The 15,052-nt window shown below is 44.8% G+C and overlaps 1 protein-coding gene across 1 annotated transcript in view; it reads left to right on the top strand.

Annotated features, from left to right (window-relative positions):
• LOC149345529 (beta-hexosaminidase subunit alpha-like) overlaps positions 1–15,052 on the top strand; it is a 161,726-nt gene that overhangs the window by 60,248 nt on the left and 86,426 nt on the right. The window lies entirely within an intron of this gene.

Genomic DNA, 15,052 nt, shown 5'->3' with positions numbered 1-15,052 from the left:
AAATAGATTGTTGGTTGCAGCTCTTGTTTGTTTCATTGGTAATCTAAATAAACTGAGGGGTAGGGGGTTGTTAGATTTTATTACATTGTTTACTATTTCAGCTATCTTCAGTTTATATGCCATTGATAGGGGTAAGATACGAAGCTGCTGAAAGAGTGGCCTGCTGGGGTATGCATTATTTGAATAAGTTATCATATGAATAGCTCGTTTTCGAAGGCGAGAAACAGGATCTAGGTATGTTTTATATGTACCACCCCATGCTTCCAGGCAATAAGATAACTGACTGTGCACAAAGGCGAAATACAGAATGCGTAGAATTGGAAGATCAAAGCAGTCCCTGGCCTTTAGTAAAATATGACAACCATAGGCTAATTTGGAGCAAATATTATTAATTTGTTCTTTCCAGTGCATATCAGACGCGAACAGGACACCAAGATACTTGTATTGAGGCACCCTCAGCAGAGTCGTGTTGTCGATTGTTAGAGATATATGTTCGTAGTTCATGTTCTTCCTGCGCGAGTGAAACACGGTGTACTTTATTTTCTCAGTGTTAAGGGTTAGCCGATTACTTTTAAACCACTGCGAAACTTCACTAAGCTCTTCATTAATTATACATTTAAGTGCCTCTAAATTTTCCCCTGTAAAAAGTAATGCAGTGTCATCGGCATATATTACAGCTTTCGGATATTTCAGCATTGATGGAAGGTCATTAATATACAGGGAAAAGAATAGCGGCCCAAGCACGGAGCCCTGAGGCACACCTAGATTAATGCTTTGTGGTAGTGAGGCTAAATTGTTCACGACAACATATTGTTTCCGTCCTGTAAAATAGCTTCTAATTAGATCACAAATTTTCCCTCTTAAACCGTAGGTTTCCAATTTCTGTTGTAGTATTGTGTGATCAACCGTATCGAAAGCTTTTGATATGTCTAAATATACTACTATGGCCAGCTTGTTATTATGCAGTGCAGAATTTATAAGTTGTGAAAGAACAAGAACTGCGGGTGACGTTGACCTTTGGGGCCTGAAGCCATGCTGATTATGACATATAATGTTATATTTATTTAGAAAATTTTGTATACGTTTACAAAGAACCTTTTCAAAAACTGTATTAATTGCATTTAATACCGATATTGGTCTGTAGTTTCGCGGATCAGATCGCTCACCGCCTTTATAAATAGGTACAACCCTTGCAACCTTCAGCTCGTCAGGATATATTCCATTTGCCAATGAATGGTTAAAGATGTGTAGTAGATGGATCGCTAGTATATCAATGTTGTTTTTTATCAGTGTAACGGGTATTGCATCAGGTCCTGCCGCCTTGCCGGCTGAAAGGCTGCCGACTGCAGTGATTATTTCTTCTATGTCTATGTCAGGCAAAGCAAAACTGTTGTTAACACGTTCCGGCATCTTCGCCGTAGGTGCGTCAGCATGAACCTGCGCGGCTACCGTAGGCCCAATGGATGTAAAATAGGTATTAAATGATTCTGCTGTGTCTTCGTCAACTGTCTCAGGGAGTGTTGCTGTACTGGATCGCAAGCCGATTGCGTCGTTCACTATATCCCAAATTTTTTTTGTATTTCCATGCGCCTGTTTCACCAGTGATGAATAATATTCTTTTTTTCTTTTTCTCATAAGAGATACAGACAAGTTCCTGCAACGCTTATACTGGCTTAGGTAGTATTCGTTTGATCTCAACTGCTTCCATTTGTGATACCATTTGTCCTTATCTTTTAACACGGCTAATATTTCAGTATTCATCCAAGGACACGTTGGCTGGCTGTATTTATTAGTGTTCGGCAGAGAGCTCTGTTCAATGGCATTTTTAAGGATATCTAAAAAGTTCTTACACTCAGTACTGACGTTTTCATCATATGCCGTAGTGAAGTCGGCTTGTTCTAGTGTTTCACGTAGTGCTACATAGTTTATCTTACTTCGAATTTTACACTGCGTCAGCTGCGCTTGTGGAGGCAGGTCTTTTTCTACTACAAGAAAAATAGGTGAATGGTCAGCTACCACCTCAGCGCAGGTACCGGCCAGTACACCTGGGACAATATTACAGAGGGCGTGATCTATTAGAGTACTTGAGGTACTTGTTACGTGGGTAGGTTCTGTAATAAGGTTGCGTAAGGCAAATGATTCGAGAAGGAAAGTGTAGCTGTTCTGTACTCCATGTGTTAGATCTAAATTGAAATCGCCCATTATGACAATATTAGAGCGACGCCCATGAAAACATTCTGTTAGAATCATTTCGAACTTCTCAAGGAACTGCGTTATCGATGTGTTTGGTGGCCGATAAACCACACCAACCATCAAACCATCTTGAAGTTTTATGAACAGGGTTTCAATGCAGTCAAAACTAACAGACGCAACTCCCATTAGCTGGTAGGAGACACTATCTCTGACAAACATCCCTACCCCACCTCCCCTTGCTCGTGTATCCCGTGGCTGGGATAAAAATTTATAACCCGGGAAAGAGACTACTTCATCACGCTTGAGCCACGTTTCACTCACGGCTATTACATCAAAACAGGATTTATACCTTGCCATATGTACAATCAAGTTATTTAGGTTACTTCGTATGCTGCGCACGTTACAATGCAAAATTGAAAAGCTTTTATCACGCATCAAATCGTCAACTTGTTGAAACGTAAAAGCCATGTCAAAAGAAACAGAAAAAATGTCATGCTAAGATCTAAACGACAGAAAAAAAAAAAGAAAAGTCACACAACGTTGGCCAAGTCACCTTCACTTGTGATGTGCAGAACAGTGGAGTTGTCTGCCCTACGCATCAAAATTTTTCCTTGTGACAACCAAACAAACTTCCAGTTGTGGTCCTTAGCTGCTTTCTTTGCTTTAGATAGTAGTACTTTGTTTTCAACACACAGGTGCTCATTAACAAACAATGGTTCTTGTTCTTCAAAACCAAGCAGTCTCGTGTTCAGTTTGGTCTTTTTAGCAGCATTGAGTACTTTATCTCGGATAGACCTTGTGACAAACTTGACCACCACGTTTGGCTTATCCCTATCTTTAGAGCGCACTCGATGCACTACATCAATGTCAGACTCGGCAAGTTCGACACCCAGGCAAGAAGCCACCTTCTGAACAGAGTTGACAAGGTCCTCATTCGGAGCAAGCGGAAGTCCCTTGATTTCAAGATTTATGTTCCTGGTGAACTGCTTTACCTCTAACATCTCTTTTTTTGTCTCCTGCAGTTCATTTCTCAGAAGCTCATTTGTTTTCTGATAATGTTCATTTTGTTTTTTGACTTCCGCAAGCTCCCGACGAAAACCCTCCACATCTGCCTTGAAGCTTTCAAACCCCTCATTCATGAAGTCAATTGACTCTTTAATGCCAGAGAGCTCAGCGCGAATTTCAGTGCTTGAGCCGCCCATTTTTTCGACACTGTTTTTCATGTCGGATGCAAATACATCAAGTTTAGTTAGCAGTTCGGTAAGGATCTTCGCTACTTCCTTAATGCTCCCTGGAGGCTTATCCCCGAGAGCCCTGAAATCTTGTAGGGCATCCTTTGCACTGTCCATTTTCGCGCTGAGGCGCTCGGCGAAAGCACCCGACAAAGTTAGTCCTAGAGGCGACAAAATTACACCACAACACACCTGGCAGCAGCAGCGACGGCAAGATGATGATGCCGTTTACAATAAAGCATACGAACAAGCACCAACCTGAAAAATTGAAGACAATATCTTGATATGCTGTGTGCGTGTCCGCTGCTGCTGCCAGAATGTGAAGATACGTGTTTCGCACGGCTGCAGGTAAGCGATAGTCCAGGTGGCGCTCACTGTGGGTGCCAGACACGCCCACCTCGGTTATCCTCTGACGATGACACGGGGCAGTACATCGATGAAATGCTGAAAAATTGAAGACAATATCTTGATATGCTGTGTGCGTGTCCGCTGCTGCTGCCAGATGTGATGCGATTGTGATGTGTTCTTTTGAAGTGAGATGTACATGGTGAAAGTTTTATGCTTGTAACTCTGCCTGCGAGCGGAGGTGTCATGTGTGCTTCTTTGTTGTACATTGCCCCCCCCCCCCCACTGTAATGCCACGGCGCTGTGGGTTCCTTACTAAATAAATAAATAAATAAATACAATAATAGGCACCCACCTGGGTTAGACAGAAGAAGGGTGCGTAAGGCCACATGCCGCTGCCTGGTCTGCCGAGCCAACTGAAGTGAAATTCTTGCGGTCGGCTATTTAAAGGGATGTCCGGTGAGGTCACATGCTGATTCGGCGGCGCTGTAGGCGTGACGCACGTAGCCAGATTCGTGATGTCATCAGGCTCTTGCTGATAGTCCGCTCCAGCATGACCAAGCAGGAAAACCTGGGTTAGACAGAAGAAGGGTGCGTAAGGCCACATGCCGCTGCCTGGTCTGCCGAGCCCACTCAAGTTTACCTGGGAACTCTCTCAAGGCAATTGCATCCAGTTCTTGGATATACAGATCATCGTTAGTGATTCCGGGTGCCATCTCTGCTACAAATGCAATCCACGCACAAAGAAGAGTCTCCTTCCGTGTCAGAGTGCCAACTCTAAATTTATAAAACGTGGCATAGTCTCGGCTCTTCTTCGAGCAGCGCTCTTCAAAAGTTGTCCGCACCTCATGAAAAATAGCTTCGGAAATCAGGTCACCCGTCTCGAGGAAGCAGGTTACTCCTACGACATCATCAGGAGTGTTACTTTGAGTGTTCTACAAAAGATAAAAGGAGGAAACAAGAAGAACTCGAGCCGCACAGTCCCCAGACACCTCATGAAGGTTATTCTGTATATCCGCTAAATTTCCCACAGCTTAAAGAAGATATGCTAGAGTCGTGACGTGAAGTTTCTTTTCTCCGCACCCAATTGGCTGTCTAGTATTTGCACTGTCCTGTACAGGAAGCGGGAGTCATGTGAAAAAAAGCATGAAGAAAGGTATGTCGGTTGCACCACCAACGTTGTGTACAGCATTCCTCTAGCTTGCGGCCGTGTATACATTGGACAAACGGGAAAATGCGTCAACGACAGACTGCGGGATCATGAGAGGACAGTACAAAACTGTGAAAGACGCCGCCTGCCAGAGCATGTTACGACTCACAATTGCAAGCTTTTGTTCAGCAGTACCGCAATCCTGGCACACGCAAAAACTAAAATTAGGAGAGAAATAGTAGAAGCCTTTCATATTACTAACACTGGTGACAAATGCATTGGCATTGCTTCTGTGGTATTGCTGGACAAAGAGATAACATTCTTAGATGGACAAGTGTGAATTCCTTTTCTTGTTTGCCTTACCTTGGTTTTATTGGTAGTTTTCTGTTGTCCTAGCCATCGATTCGTGTTTCTTTCAATACGGGTTTCTCCATCATTTTTACCTGGTTGCTGGTGTTTCGGTTTTAGTTCTTTCTTACGTTACAGACACTACTTTTGGTACGATAAGTAAATTTTACGCATCGACCCGTTAATTTATTTGTTTATCTTTTACCCAGAGAGCCATTTGGCATTAAAGGGAGGTGGGGGGGGGGGGGGGGTTGATTCAATAACACAGCTCATAAATGCAGGTAAATACAGAAAAGAGAAATAGACCCAGTCATTCACAAAGTCAGCAAAGAATAACAACATTGACGCAATACGCATCTGTGTACAGAATTTGGGGTACAAGAATGTCAACTGTGTAGTTCACCCAATAAACGTGTATTTTAGACCAAAGCACCAACGCAGTAGACATGAATATGCAAAACAAAAAACTTCAAATTTGTATTTCACGCAGGTATACTGCGTATTGACAGGAAGACACAGGTATACACAGTGAAACGCACGAAACCAGGAAGCCGCGCACAGATAACGACGCACCATTAGGTATGAAATGACGTGACATTGTTCAAAGCGGAATAAAAGGATTCATTTGATGAGATGGAAGTAAGAACGGCCGGTAAACGGTTCCACTGACGAATGGTCTTCGGAAAAAAAGAGTTGCTTGCTGCTGCCGTCCTGCACTTATATTTCAGTACCTTTTATTTATTTATTTCAAAATACTGCAGGCCTATGTGGCCCAAGCAGGAGGGGCACATAGGCCCTCCTGCTTGCCATATGTTTTTGATCATGGTCAAGGCGTGCGGATACGTAATGTGGTTTGAAGACGTATGTTTCGCGTGAAATGCCAATGTGGGAGTAGTATATGTTATGAAAGAGTTTTTTTTATTGTTCAGAAGAGCGTGTTGTCGGTCTAGTTGGTTCTGCATAGTATATAAGTGAATTGTGCAACAACTTAGACAGGACACAGAAAGAAACACACTCAACAGTTCACGAGCGCAACTACCAACTGCTTAATGGGGTGAAACAACAACAGCATATATACAGAAAAGCAGCGCATTCGTAAAGGTAGAGCAGGCACACACATCACAAAGACCGCAATTTTATACAAACGAATCAAGATATGAAACTTCAACATCATAGATCTGCAACGAAGCATCACTTCCGCAGCGATCAGATAGTTTTTTAACATGGACGGCCTCTAAGACAAGCCAGGCTTTTACATTGGTACTCTTGCCTAGAATCTTTGTCATCTCAAATCTTGCCCTACACTTGCAGGAAGAAACGCGCCTTACAAGGTTGGAATTTTTATCATTATGGTCAACATTTTTTGCATGCTCCCGTAGCCGGTCATTAACGCAACGGCCAGTTTGTCCTACATAGGAAGAGCCACAAGAAAGGGGCAAGCTGTATGCCACTCCTGTGACGCACGTAACATAGGAAGTGCCATACCTTTTTTTGCAACCCCTTTCACAAACGCCAGAAATGCGGCAGCAAAGCTTTGATAGCTTGTTGGGGGCTGAGAACACCAAAAGTGCATGGTGTCTACCGGCCATTTTCTTCAGGTTATGAGACGCCTGGTGCACATAGGGGACCACAACCGGCTTTGAAGCCGAGTAGTCAGGTCTTTTTTGGAAGCCTTTTTGTTTCTGCAGGAGGGTTTCAGCGACGGCACATATGACCGGACCAGCGAAGCCTGCCGCCAAGAGGCGGCAAACCTGATAGTCGAGACTTTCCTGCATGCTATGAGGGCACGACTTGTGAAGCGCCGACTCCAAACAGAGAGACGCAATGGCTCTTTTTACAACCTTGGAGTGTGAGGAGTCGTATCTCAGTAGCTCCTTGTTAGCACGGGGGGAATACATATGGCAAACGTGGCTGCCACGGAACATAAGTTTGAGGTCTAAAAAATGTAACTCATGATTATCTGGGAGTTCATGTGTAAAAACCAATCCTCGTCCTAACTGATTAAAAGCAGTTAAAATCTGTGAAACAACCTGGTCAAGGGATGTAAAGGTCCCAGACTTTTAAAGGATTAAAAAATCGTCAACATATCTAAAAACTTTTAAAACCGGGCCGTCACTTAGGGTTAGTTGCAATGACTGGTCAATATAAGATAAAAAGATGTCGCATAAAATGGGTGCAACACATGAACCTATGCAAATGCCTTTGCGCCGCAGATAAAACTGGTTGTCATGTAAGTTGTTGCGCAATTCACTTATATACTTTTTTAGTGTTTTTATTTATTTTGACAGTGCCTTTGCTAAGAAATGTTTTTAAGCTGTGTTCATCGTTCAGCTCATGCATTATAATTCCTTTCGCCATGATCTTTTCTTTTATATGAATATGGTATTGTAGGATATCAATTTTACACGTATTGCTATCTGGTGGCACACCTGGCGGCGGGATGCTGACATAAACAGTGCGTATATTTGCCCGTTAATCTTGTGTTTGCCCTGCGTGGGTATAAATTTATCTGCCTTCTACGAAAATAAACTTGTTGAAAGTTGCGCTCCGTACATGTTTTACGAATTAGAAAAACAGCGCAATCAAAGACCAGACACAAGAAGGACAAAACACCAGCGCTAACAACCAAATGGTTTATTGCTACAGTTGAGGCAGCATATAAATGAAATGGCACGAGTAAAAACACAAAATAAGCATGAGAGAAAGACACCGCACAACCACACAACTTGACGTGTGTGTTCCTTTGATGCGCCCCGTCTTCGCGCAAGTACTTACCTGTTCAAACGTTCGGATCGTCATGAATAACGCGATTAACAAAACTATGTTGTATGCGAAAGTGGCGCCTACATGGTTGTTCTGACTTATACGTGGCTTAGTGCAAAGGTTTCTAGCGCAGAAATTTTCGGGGACCAAAGATATACAGGTTATGCAGCGGCTATCGCGACTCTCAACACGGCGGTGGCACACTGAGAACCGTATCAAACGCAATTCCCTCTTTTCCAATCTTCACTATCAGCGATTTTAAAGTAGTCTCGATCTCTACCACCGTCAAAAACATGCGAATAATTCTTGGTTGTTGCTGCCGTCCTCCGAACGCTCCAGCTTCTTTTCTTGACAATCTTTATGACGCCATCAATTCAGTGGTTTCTCGTTATCCCTCAGCCCCATTGTTCTCCTCGGGGATTTCAACTTTCGTAATATCATTTGGTGTGGTCCGCATCCCCGTCTCAAATCAACGTCTTCACAGTGTGAAGATTTCTGAGGTTTATGTTCAGCTTTTCATCTAACACTAGTCTTAACATGTCCACGATATATAATGCGCAGCCAGCTAATGCGCTAGATTTAATACGTTGTACTCACTCGGATTATGTATCTCCTATGACCTACTTACCTGTCTTGAGTGATCACTCATTACTTCATTTCGATCTCAACATATCTCTGCAGCGTGGTAGTTCAGTGGTGAAACGAGTTCGTGATTACGAAAAAGGAAATTTTGATGCCATAGACTCTAAGCTTGCCATTTATTTGGACTCGTACCTTGCAGAATTCGACCAGCGAAGTGTCCATGAAAACTGAGTCCTCTTTCGCAATAAAATAAAGGAACTCGCGAATGAACCTGTACCATTAAAACATATTCTATCTGACTGAAATTCTCCATGGTACACTAAAACACTGAACGCTTTGCAACAAAAACAATGACTTTTCCGTTCCGCAAAGCGTTTGAACAGTGCCAATCTCTGGAAAGGTACTGGACGGTTGAAGTACATTACTTAAGAGCGATGCGTGACGCTAAAGACTTTTTATTCAATACCGCTCTTTCTTCAATGTTAAAAAAATACTGTGAGAAAATTCTGTAATATTGTTCATTTTCGCGGCATTTATGCAACTTCGCTTAACAATGATGACCAGAACTTCTGTCCTCATCTGAGTGTGTCTGCACATTGAATGAGGTATTTTCCAAGAACGTTTTCTTATCGACTGGAAGTTCGCTTGAAAATACTTTACAATATAAGTTTTCTCCCATGCCGCCCATTGTCTTTGACCCTGCTGGAATATTAAAATTAATTGATTGATTAAAAATTTCCTCCTCATGTGGCGTAGATGGCATCAATTTAAAGTTCTTGAAACAAACTAAAATGTATTCACCTGTATTTCTCTTGAAACTATTCCAGCTGTGCTCGACCAAGGGATTTTGCGATGGACTGTAAAATCCGGAATGTCGTTCCTCTTCATAAATCAAGTAGCAAATCACATCGCCTTTAAATTATCGACCCATATCGCTCACGACGCAAATTATTGGAGCATGTATTATATTCCCATATCTATCGTTTCTTGCACTGTATTTCCTTTTTTGCATCAGTTCAACATGCATTTCGCCCTTCCTTCTCATGTGAAACTCTACTCCTTCATTTCATGCATTCGTTACACAGCATACTTGATCGGAATTCCCAGGCAGATTGCATATTTCTGGACATTTGCAAGGCCTTTGAAAAAGTACTTCATAAGCTCTTAATTACTAAATTATTTGCACTGATCTTGACCGTGCTGTCCTAAACTGGCTTGAACATTTTATGATTAATCGCTCCCAGCACGTTTGTATTAATGATTGTAATTCTCCCTTAACCGAAATAACATCAGGCGTGCCCCAAGGCTTCGTTTTAGGGCCACTTTTATTTGTAATATACATTGACGACTTCCCGAGCTGCGTCTCTCCTTGCATGCACTTATACGCTGATGACTGTGCCATGTATCGCGAGGTTCGTAATGATGATGACATACTAATACTTCAGTCCGATTTAAGTAACATTTCTTTTGGTGACAAAATGGCGCATATAACTAATTCAAGAGAGCACGTTGTTGGGCGACTCTGTCGTACATACTTAAAGAAGAGAATTGCGCTAAAAAGACACGGACGAGAAAGGACATGGACGGGCGCAAACTCGCGACTGATTTTATTCAGAAAGAACACAAATATATATTGTCACGGCTAGACAGTCGGGACGGCCAGGACACGTTGTACTGTGAAGCGCCAGGCAGCAGCGGACTCCCGAGGGCACCACACAGAAGAGACGACGAAGAAGAAACAGCACTGCCCGCCACCATGGCTAAGGCTAGACAGAATAGCTGTTAAGGCAGTTCGGCGAGGAGGCGGCGCCACGAGAGTGCCCAGGAATGTGGCATTGATCCCCCCCTCTGGAAAGCGCCGCCCTCGGTGCGGCAGGACGTGTGGACCGAGGGGGGCTTCCCCGGGCACTTGATTTAGGCACACGAACACCTGGTGTTCATGGGGTGCCCGTGCAGAGGGGCAGTAGTCCTGGTGCATGTAGCAGTTATCGTCGATGGGCGCAGAACTCTCAGTCGTCTGGATATTTGCTACTTCCAGTTCGAGCAGCACGCGGTCGTTGAGCGTTCCCGAAACCGAGGCGTGGGAACTTTGTTCGACGGAGTATTCAAGCGGCAGCGTGTTGTGGTTGGACAGCAGGGGGAGTGTGGGATTCCATGAGGCGGTTCTGGCCGACCACCATCTCGACGGGCGCGCACGCTGAACACCTTAGTCTTCGGCGCCCGCAGGTAGACACGAGGGAGCTGCTAGCGGGCGTGGTACGGCTTCATTCGTGCGACATGCACAACTTCGGACGTTGGTCGTCGAGAGGAACGAACAGTTCCTTGAGGGAGAACCTCATAGTTTACCTCGCCGAGTTGGCGTATCACTTTATAGGGGCCAAAGTACCGCCGAAGCAGCTTTTCAGAGCGCCCTCGTTGGCGAATTGGGATCCACACCCAAACATTTTCTCCGGGCTGGTAAGTGACATCCCTGTGGCGATGGTTGTAACGGTGAGCGTCTTTTGCTTGTTGATGCCGGATATGTTGCCGAGCAAGTTGGCGGGCGGCCTCAGCATCGTGAACAAAGCGGTCGGCCCCCACAACAGCGAAGTTTACACTACCAGGAAGAAGCATTGCGTCGAGCATAGTCGTGGCTTCGCGACCATGGACTAAGCGAAACGGTGTGAAGTGAGTCGTCTCTTGCAGCGCAGTGTTATATGCGAAAGTAACGTAAAGGAGTACTGCATCCCAGTTGCGGTGGTCGTCGTCGACATACGTGGAAATCATGTCGGCGATCGTCTTATTTAGGCGCTCAGTGAGTCCATTAGTTTGCGGGTGATAAGCTGTTGTTCGTCGGTGGCTGGTGCCGCTGAGTCGCATAACTTCCTCTGTCAGCGCCGAGGTAAAGGCCGACCCTCTGTCAGTTATAACGACCGTGGGTGCGCCATGACGAAGCACGATGTTGTGCATGAAGAAGGCGGCAATTTCCGCAGCTGTTCCACGGGGAAGAGCTTTCGTCTCACAGTATCGACTGAGGTAGTCTGTGGCGACCACAATGTACCGGTTACCCAGCGAAGACTCCGGAAAGGGGCCGAGTAAATCCATGCGGACTTGGTAGAAAGGAACGTGAGGTGGATCAATAGGCTGCAGTAGTCCGGCTGGCTTAGTCGGTGGTGTCTTGCGACGTTGGCGCTCGCGGCAAGTTCTGACGTAACGCTGTACAACTGCAGCAACCCTGGGCCAGTAGTATTTTTGGCGTATCCGCGCCAAAGTGCGGGAAAAACCCAGGTGACCAGAAGATGGGTCATCATGGCACGCCTGCAGGACTTCGTCGCGCAAGGCCGCAGGTACGACGAGCAGATAGACAGCTTGCGTCGGGTGGTAGTTTTTCTTATACAGAACGCCATCGCGCAAACAGAACGACGACAGTACACGTAAGAAGATTCGCGGTGGAGACTCAGCGTTTCCTTCAAGATACTCAATGAGAGGCCGTAGTTCACTATATATACACCTAGCTAGATGTTTATCCATTCATTGCTTATCCATTCAATGAAAGAGAAAACATTCCTGGCATGTGCGCTTAGGCAATGAATGGATAAGCATCCAGCTAGGTGTATATATTTATATTTGTGTTATTTATGAATAAAATCAGTCGCGAGTTTGCGCCCGTTCATTGTCCTTTCTCGTCCGTGTCTTTTTATCGCAATTCCCTTCTTTCAGCATATAACTAAACATTAACAAATGTAAAATAATGCATGTCTCTCGACAAGGTGAATGTACCTCGGTGTACACACTTAACAACACTCCCCTTGAGTCCGTGTCTTCATATAAATGGCTTGGCCTAACCTTTTCTTCCACATTTAGAAGAGTTCGGTGAGGGGCTAGTTGGTACGACATTATGAGAACAAAAAGAAACTGCGCAAAAGGACGGGACAAGAGAAAGAGAACCACACGGGACAAACGCAGACTGACAACTGATTTATTCCACCAACTCCTCTTTCCTTCAGCAGCAAAGCGCATGCGCACCAACCACAAAAACAAAAAACAAAATACAGAAGCGACACTCATCTCGTGGAATCAAGGAACTCGAACTCCTTGTGGTACAGGTGTACTGAAGTATCGCTAATACACTTATCAGGCCCTAACCTCGCGATTTCCAAGGCCTCGATAATTTCTCGTTCTTTCTTATCCCTCGAGCGTCCGATAATCTTAGTCCTATTGAAAAGCGGATTACAATCTTTCTCATCATGCTTGCAAGTGTGACAGTGCTTAGGCAGATGCTGCCCCCTTGAATCTTCTAAGGAATTTGCGTGCTCTAATAATCTAATGTTCTACATAGGGCAAACTGGCCGCTGCGTCAACATTAGATTATTAGAGCACGCGAATTCCTTAGAAGATTCAAGGGGGCAGCATCTGCCTAAGCATTGTCACACTTGCAAGCATGATGAGAAAGAATGTAATCCGCTTTTCGATAGGACTAAGATTATCGGACGCTCGAGGGATAAGAAAGAACGAGAAATTATCGAGGCCTTGGAAATCGCGAGGTTAGGGCCTGATAAGTGTATTAGCGATGCTTCAGTACACCTGTACCGCGAGGAGTTCGAGTTCCTTGATTCCACGAGATGAGTGTCGCTTCTGTTTTTTGTTTTTTGTTTTTGTGGTTCGTGCGCATGCGCTTTGCTGCTGAAGGAAAGAGGAGTTGGTGGAATAAATCAGTTGTCAGTCTGCGTTTGTCCCGTGTGGTTCTCTTTCTCTTGTCCCGTCCTTTTGCGAAGTTACTTTTTGTTATCATAATCTTACACATTAAATGGAAAGCTCCACTGACCAAATTATTAGCACGTCAATCGCACCTTTGGATATTTAGAACGTAATTTCAGTAAATCCCCTACTCCATTAGAGCTTCTCGTTTATAAAACGCTTATACTGACCCAAACTAGAATATGCTGCCTCCATCTGGGATCCCAACCAAAAGACTTTATCCCACGCCGTTTAATGTACACTATTCGTTATGTATTTTCTAATTATAACCGAACAGCCAGCATAGCGCTAATGATGTCTAATGTCTGTTTGCCGTGCCTGTCTTTGCACTGTAAAGTTTTTCGCATTTGTTTGTTTCATAAAGTTTTCTACCATGAGCCTCTAATTCGTGAATTCATCATTTCGCTACCACTCCTCACGTGTCGACCATCGTCACAAGGTTGCTCTTCCTAATTGCCACACTAACACTTTTTCTTGCTCATTCTTGCCAAACACATCTAACGACTGGAACCACCTCCTCGAAGAAATCGTCCATATATCAGATTACACTCTTTCCAGGCAAGCATTGTGCAATCATTTTTGTGATGTCACCTAAGTGTTTATTAATGGTAAATAGGTTTTCGAAGAAAGGAAATGGCGGAGTATCTGTCTCACATATCTCGGCGGACGCCTGAACCGTGCCGTACGGAAAGAGAGGAAGGTAGGAGTGAAAGAAGAGAGAAATAGGTGCCGTAGTGGAGGTCTCCGGAGTAATTTTGACCACCTGGGGATCTTTAACGTGCACTGACATCGCACAGCACACGGGCTCCTCTTGCGTTTCGCCTCCATCCAAACGCGGCAGCCGCGGTCGGGTTCGAACCTGAGTACTCCGGCTCGGTAGACGAGCGCCTTACCACTGAGCCACCTCGGCGGGTTTGTTTATTAGTATCTTTTTCCTTTTTTGCCGTTTTCTCGTTATTGTTATTCATGTCTTGTTTCACATTTCGATTTACTTTTCTAGTGCAGTTATATTCATTTTCTCGATTTTTAACCTTTCACGCTATAGGAGTAATTTTGTATTTTTACGATATACCTGCCGCTTTCGTGTTCTGCTTTTGCTTTTTGTAACCCCTCCCCTCTGAAATGCTTCGGCGATTGAGGGTATGCGCAATAAATTAATTAATAAACGGTTACGTGTAGGTGGTGCGTCTGTATTATTTGTGTGAGGGTTGAAACAGTGGGAGTAGCTCTGCAGCAGAACTCTGAAGGTCACTGCGGACGAGATCCACAAAACAGCTTCTCCGCGTAAGAGCGCAAGCACTGAAGCGGCCAGCCGTGCGTGCCCCCACTACAGCATCCGCTGAAAGGTTAACGGAAGGAAATGCGCCCAGGGTTAAGATTTGACGCGGCCGACCTGTGGCTCGTCAACGCTGCGGTGACTGCCGGCAGTGAATGTGTTCCGCGCCTTCGTGTTCTTCGACGCTCTCTACTGCAGGGAACGATAACTCTATTGCAAAAAACGGGCCACGTTGCAGCGGTGTTACGACGCCATTGGTACGCAGCTGGACGCCGGCCGTAGGGGAGAAAAGTGGCGAGAGGCAAAGCGTGCGCAGAGACACAGTCTGCGCTGAGTCCCATTTGGGCGAACGGGGGCTCACTGCCTTGCTGCTATCCCCTAAGCACGTACAGGAGGAAGGGAGGGGGGGCAGTGAGTTGCTTCGAC

This window comes from Amblyomma mixtum, chromosome 4 (genome assembly GCF_055824585.1).
Source record: "Amblyomma mixtum isolate Tamu chromosome 4, ASM5582458v1, whole genome shotgun sequence".
Classification (NCBI taxonomy): Eukaryota; Metazoa; Arthropoda; class Arachnida; order Ixodida; family Ixodidae; genus Amblyomma; species Amblyomma mixtum.
The sequence above is the reverse complement of the archived record's forward strand: the minus strand, read 5'-3'. Positions and strand labels throughout refer to the sequence as shown.